The sequence below is a fragment of the Pollachius pollachius genome (assembly GCF_949987615.1).
Source record: "Pollachius pollachius genome assembly, chromosome: 3".
Lineage (NCBI taxonomy): Eukaryota > Metazoa > Chordata > Actinopteri > Gadiformes > Gadidae > Pollachius > Pollachius pollachius.
The window spans coordinates 50,287,281-50,294,780 of NC_136936.1; positions in this window are offsets into that span (position 1 = coordinate 50,287,281).

Consider the following 7,500-nt stretch of genomic DNA (forward strand, 5'->3'; position numbering starts at 1 on the left):
GAGACGTTCCCAGCTCCATGTGAGCCTGCGCCGGCCGAAATGAGGTGTAATTATGTAAATTGTATTCAATGGAATCAGTAATAGCTCATGTGGAATGGATGTGTCAACAAGGTGTCCACAATCACCACAAGAATTTGCTAATTACACATGGCACCCCTTCTCCTGGCACTCGGATCGGCAGACAGACGCACGCGGCCCAGATAAAAATACTCCGTGGCCGTGTGGATATTGTTTCGCCCGGCTGAAAAGATAATCTTCCCCGAGAAATAGGATTTTTTTTTTCTCGTTTCGTTATGTTCTCGCTAAGGCCAGAGTAAAGGGAAGCTGGCCTTTCAGTTCGCCAGAGGACTCTTAAAGCGGTGTGCGTTGTTGACATTGCTGGGGAACCGTATGTAATAAAAGTGTCCAAACTCTGTGCACCAGCCCTGTCTGCAGGGCTGGTCGCTCTAATGGCCCCGCTACACCAGAGGGAGAGAGAGATGATTTATTACGTTGGTTATTTGTCTAGCCCACGCTAAATGCATTGTGTTTGACAGAAGGGTGTCGTTAAAGTACTTTGACTGAGTGCTGTGAAAAAAAAAAAAAATCGCTTGTACTTGAAAAGCATCGAAGACTTCGGTCCATGAGGGCACTGCGTTACGCGCAAGAAAACTGCAACAGAAAGACCTGGTCCCTGCAGCTCGTCTCCACCCTATAACCAGTCTTTCTTTTCACTTGGTCGTGCAGCTCTTAGAATTCTTTGATGTGACTGAAATGTATTTCGCATTGTATCTATATATTTTCTTCTCCTTTTTGATTGTATGCTTTGATTGCCACCACCTGCTCTGGGATCCAGCTGTCCAGCTGTGTTCAACAGAACATCTTGGTGGAGACTGAACCGAGGCTGGGCCGGAACCAAACCGACTGAAAGGGGCGGAGCTATGCCTTGTTTCCTGTTTCCTGATTGTTACGGAGACGTTCTAGCAAAGATACGCTTTTAATAAACTTGTTCCCAGAGTCGCCAGCCTGCACTGTGTTGATTTGAGACCTTTACAAACTGTTTGCGTCCGCTGTGAGCAAATTACGCTCTCCCGGATTCTCGCCTCCAGCGACAAGACTGTTCACCCAGATTCAAGCTAGCCTGCTATCAGACTTTAGATTATTAATCTGATTTTAGATTATTCATCTAAAATCTGATATGTGAGACTTTATTCTCAGCCTCACTTGTCTGCTTAATTATGAAGAGTGAGCTTGCTGTTGAAGGACTCGATTTGGGGTTACATAGAGAGAGTTTGTGGACCCAAACCATCACTAGGGAGTCGCCCACTCCAACCAGGACTGGTTGTCAAGACACGTGGCCGGGCCGTTAAGACAATTAATGGCGGAGAGACGAAGTAAGCGGCAGAGAGCTGGTGAGTGACACTTGAGGCCAGACAGGAGAAAATGAAATATATATAAATATATATATATGTTTTTTTTCAAATCCTCTGGCTCTCTCCCTCCTGCTCTCCTCTGGAGTTTGCCCAAGATGAATGGGCTTTTCAGATTTAAGAAAGTGCATGGGCTGAAATACAAAGAGAGGCTCATCTATCAGCACAGAATAGTGCGAGGAAAACCCCAATGCCTGGCTGGGGCGGGAGGCTGGGAGACGGGGGAGATGGGGGAGGCGGAGGGAGGCGGGGGGGTGGGGGTCTCTCTCTGATTAGACGCTGGGCCGTTTCCCCTGTGAGGGGCTCGCAGTGCAAACATCAATCCTTCCCCTTCTCCCCACTAACTGAACCCCTCTGAACCCCCTTGAGACAATCGCTGGCCGCAAGCGCCATTTTTAGGTCGAGATTCTCTGCAGCAAAACACGCCACTAAATGTAATGTGATTGAACAAAGTCGTTTTTTGTTTCTGCTGTGTGATGCCTTTAATGTACGATTTTGTCAAATGAAAAACAAAGATTGTTCCGCATGAATGCTGCTGCTGGTGGTGGATGTGGTGGTGGATGTTGTGATGGTGGATGTGGTGGTGGTGGTGGTGGATGTGGGCTGGTGGTGTTGGGGCTTGGAAGATGGCAATCGCATCAATCCAATATGAGCCCAGCCGTCGAGGGACTGGCTGAGTGAGGCAATAGATTACTCTTCAGAAGAGGAGAGGGGAGAGAGCGCAGGAGGAGCGAGAGTCGGAGAAGGCAGCGAAAATCCTCCCAATTGGAGCACATCATTCTTAACATTGGAAATAGGAAATACTGATGAATATTAAATGACGGGCTTTGTCATCCTTTCAGCAAACACATGAAAAGAGCATAGCCAATTAGACACAGAGCGAATAGCATCGTGGAGAGCATTTAGAATGTTTCCACAACACAAGCAACTTCATTTTTGATGGTGCTTTTTTGTACGCCCCGGGCATAAATTTGCCGTTTTCATGCTGTGATAAAAGGTAAACACCAAAATCCAATAACTGTCAGCCAGAACATTAAATCTAGCTGACATGTCTCTTAAAAGGTACGGCCATGAAATATTTACTGAATGTTTTTGAAGGGTCCTCAAATGTGGAAACGTAAAGCATTTTTCACTTTTCCCCTCGTGTGCGGGGATCAGGGTGAAGATGCTTAATGGGAGTTAATATGTACCATGCATACATGCTATGCATTATATCCACACTCCACTCTACGTCTATACCTGCGGTTGACCTGGATACATTCCTGAGTTCACCCAACCTGAAACGGGCAGTTACTGTACCTAATCCCCATCCCCATCCCTCGGTCTGCATGACTGATTCCGTGACCCCGTGAGTGAGTACTTTGAAGATTGGATCAGTCCCAGTCAGACCGGCGGCGTCGGGAGGTAACTGAGGTGGGAATACCCAGGGGGGGCGGGCCATAAATCCCTGACCGTTATTGGCTCCTCATTTAAGGGCTCAGCGCGACATCGCTCATTGTCGAACCCGACGGAGACGCGCGGCGTGTCGAATCCCGAACACTGTTCATGCAAATGAGACGACAGCTTCTCCTAAACGGCCCCGAAGCTCGGCACAACGGCGGATTACGGGGGGGCCGCGTGCGGAGCTCGAGACCGGAATCGGGGAAACCTGTCGAATCTTGACGTCCCTGACATATGTAGGTCTCCGAAAGCGGGCGGCTCTTCCGCCGTCTCGCCGGTAACGAGCCCCCCCTCGCGGGCGTGATGGACGCAGACGTGTGAGGCGGGCCGAGTGCGTCGAGGGCGGGGCTGGAGGGCCGTGGCCCTGGGCCCCCCCCCCCCCCCCCCCCCGTTTGTGCTGTCTGGATCAGGAATTCACAGTTCACAGAGTACCCCCCCGTAGACGGGGGCCGCCGCCACGCTGGATGGCGTGCACGCACAATGAGGCCGGGGCGCCGCGGAGGATGGTAATCTTTGGCCGGCGATGAAGGAGGAGGGAGAGGCGTTGTGACAGGCCGATGAAGAATTCATTTGAGATGTCTGGAGGTGTGGAGGAGGAGGAGGAGGTGTGGAGGAGGAGGAGGAGGGTCGCTTCAAGAAGAACTCTGAAGGATGAGGAGGGAGTAGAGAGGTGGGGTGGGGGCGCGGATTCAGGCGCCACTTCCATCAGGCTAATGAGAGGAAATTATGTTCTATTAAAATCAACATGTCGTTAATCTAATGGTGTCACCTTTTAATTTGGCGTTCTCGTTTTCAACAACTAGCTCTTTGCGAGACTAGTTTTTTGTTTGGAGGTTAACCCTCTTCCTGGTTGTAGCCTAATGCGTCCCAGGTTGTCTCCAGACACCCCCTCCCCCACCCTTGGACTGGTGTGTGGGCACTGGGAGCCAGGTGAGAGGGGCGAGAGACACTGGGGTGCACAGGAGAAGGCTGTGGTGGCCAGTATGATGCCCCCTGTTTGCATAATGTGTTCACTGCCTGCTACTCCGGGATGAGGCCGTGTTGTGCATGCATACAGCTCATGTGTGTCTGCTCTTTGTGTGTTGGTGCAGTGTGTACGTGTACGTTTCTTTGCGTCCACTGTTTGTGTGTGCTTGTGACTGTGGGGGTAGGGGGGATTGTGTGTCTACCTTTGTGTAGTTTAGCATGCATTGTGGAATACTGGCGGATGATAGCCTAGCATAGCAGCCTTAGCTTGAAGGGCAGATCGGAGAGAATCAACCGTCTTGCCTGGCTTCAACTATCTCTGTCAACTATATCACTGATAAACATGACATGTTGTTTTAGGTATGAGCTCGCTCTAGCCACGGATGTAAGCAACAGCGGTACAGCACTTTGGTCTGTTGTAATATATGTGCGTCCTTGGGCCACACACAATGTTATTGCTGTACTTTACAAATTGTCTCAGAGCAAAGTGCCACTGCCGTTGTTTTGTCTGTGGCCTGCGCGCTCTCACTCAACGCTCGCTGGCAAAACAACCAAACAAAGTCGTGACGCATTATACCGGTAACAGATGTTAGTGACAGATGAGCGAGGCGGCCGGGGGAGACGGTGGTGATGGTTCAATCACCCAGAGCGCGTCGGTCCTTTAAAACCTACCGGCGTCCGCAATCGTATTGTGTTTATCTGCTATTTGACCTTCGGGTTTAGCTAATATCACCGGCCTCAGACTCAGGGTCGGACTCAAAAGGATAAACAGGGTCGACATTAAAAGGGTACGTCGGTCGATGTGCTGCTCAACAACCAGGCCCGCCGCCGCCGCCGCCGCCCCTTCATAAACACCGGCCCGGCCGGCTCTCTGAACACCCCCTCCCTGGGACGGAGGCTCTCTCGGTGGACCGGGGGGTTGGAAGTTCTGATAAGAGCCGTGCATCAGGAAGAGGAACCGACGGCTCACAGGCTGAGCGGCGGTCCGACGCACTCGGTTCAGACCCAAGGACTCAGCGTCACAAGCAGGACTCCCCTGTTTCAACGCTCACCGCAGGACGGGAACGTAAATCCCTCTGACTCTGTAAATGCCAAATGGACTGCATTTATCCCGCGCTTTTCTAACCACTGGCCAATCAAGGCACTTTACAATATCACCAAACATTCACCCATTCATGAACATGTTCACACACCGCCGGCGGTGTCAGCCACGCAGGGCGACAGCCAGCTCGTCGGGAGCGGTCAGGGGGAGGCGTCTCGCTCAGGGACACCTCGACGATCAGCTAGGAGGACCCGGGGATCGAACCAGCAACCTTTCGGTTACCAGCCAACCCGTTCTACCTCCGGAGCCACATGGTGTCTCTTGGAGTCGCCGCACAGATTCCCGGCGTTTGGCGGACCGGGCCGCTGTGCCAACGGCCGCGTTAACGCTCCAGTGTGGATAAATGATGAATGGAGGGAAGAGCGACACTGGATATTTTTCGGCTCACGATGGAGTGGTCAAGGACAAAACATCTGAGAATAGGCTGTTCTTGAACCGGAATTAAATATTCATGGTGTTTTGCCGGGGAAAGAGACGGGTCATTTCATGTCTGCTCTCTCCTCGCGGCTCCTCTCCCGCTCAGCGTATTGCATAACTCATGATAACAAAACGAAGGGTGGGGGGGAGAAGAAAAAGGACAACAGGCTTTTTTCTGTTTCTCATTTCCTGTTCCTGTGGGCCGAGTCGTGCCTGAGCTTCTGACAACGCGGAGCCGCGTCCTGCAGGCCGGCCGTGCGGTGTGTTGCCGTTCGGGGTGCTTCTCACAGCGCGGTCTGTGTGGGGAATGGGATCCGTCCATTCCTATTCAGCTCGTCTCCTGCAAGGACACGCGGAGACGGGGTGGAGGACAAAATGTTACGGCGGGCAGCGACACACACAAGCCCCTGTCTGTCTTTCTGTCTGTTTGTCTGTCTGCTGGAGTTGCCTGGCAGTTGTGCGTGAACACATAAATAACCTCATGTACGTGTTTTGTATGTGTTTTGTGTCTCTCTGAAGGGGGGATCCAGCACATAAGAGCGGCTCGTAGTTCAACACATTTGTAAATCCGTGGAGTTCTGGCTGCAAACTCTACTCTGGGCTAATTAGACCCTCGGAGATCCATCGAACAGTTTGCAATTTTGTCCTGATTTTTAATCAGTCTAATTTCACTCTCCAGCACATAGACACGTTCCGTTCCTGGCTGCACACACACACGCACACGCACGCACACACGTATACACGCACGCACAATTGACGTACACACACGCACATACACTGACTCACACGCACACACAAATACACACTCGTACACACACACACACGCACACACACACACACACACACACACACACACGTACACACACATACATACACACACACACACAGCCCTCTGTTTGCATAATGTGTTCACTGTCTGCTCCTCTGGGACGAGGCCGTGTTGCGAATGCATACAGGCCATGTGTGTGTCTGCTCTTTGTGTGTGTGTGTGTGTGTGTGTGTGTGTGTGTGTGTGTGTGTGTGTGTGTGTGTGTGTGTGTGTGTGCAGTGTGTATATGTGTGTGTCTGTGAGTGTGGGGGTAGGGGGGATTGTGTGTCTACCTTTGTGTATTTTAGCATGCATGATGGAATACTGGCATTATGTTCATTTGTAACACACACACACACACACACACGCACACACAAACAGGCACACACACGTCGACAAGATCACACACACAACACACACACACTCGGCGGCCCAGGCTGCCTCTGCCCTCACTGTGGCATCACCATGATTGCTCCGACAATTCATCATAAAAAACACCTTCTGCTGGACTGTTTCTCTGTGCCTTTATGGAAATGACATTTCCCATCCCTCCCCTCCCCCTCCTTTATTTAAATACTCTTCCTGCCAGACGGGAGCCCATCTCCGCTTGGAGGGGGGCCTGCCCCTAGTTCTGGATTAGCAACAATTGTTGGTTTTCTTGAAGCTTGTTCATTTCAATCTTGGAACTGCTAACTCTCTCAAAGCTTTTTGTGAGAGTCTTTAAAGGTGTCTCTAAATTTGTCGGAGGTAAGATTAAGTATCAAGATTTGAGTAATGAGATTGAAGTGCCATCCGTCACCTAAGTAATTGAAATGTGCAGTGGTGATATCGGTTTTGAGTTCGCTTCGATTTCTGGTCTCAATAGTGACATTTTCACTGCAATTTGTGCAGGCCAATCACAAGTCAGGGCAGTGCTTGAGCTGTGATTGGGCGGGGTGGTCTCGACACGGGTCGAAGGGCGGGACGGGCAGATGGATGGACCAATTGCTGAACCTTAAAGAAACACACTCGGTCAGTGTTTGAGTCGACTGTGACTCCCTCTAGATGATCGACCGCTCCCGGCTCGATTCTGACCAATCAGGGCCACTCTTTCCTTATTGGTGCAGGAGGCCAGAGAGGGCGGGCGGGGGGGCGTTTTCTGGTTTCGGTTGAAAAAATATCTCCTCTCCCCGGTTATTTTCTGCCGTTTCTCCGAACAACCCTTGAATCTTACCCGCGGCAGCTGAAAAGAAAATGAGTGAATAAAATAAGAAATGTCTACAAATGTTTGTTTGAGGTCAAAGCCGTTGGCCTCGTCCTCCGAGTCACGGCCGCCCTCAGTGCGGTGATGAACCGACGTCTGTGGTCTCTCAGAGGGA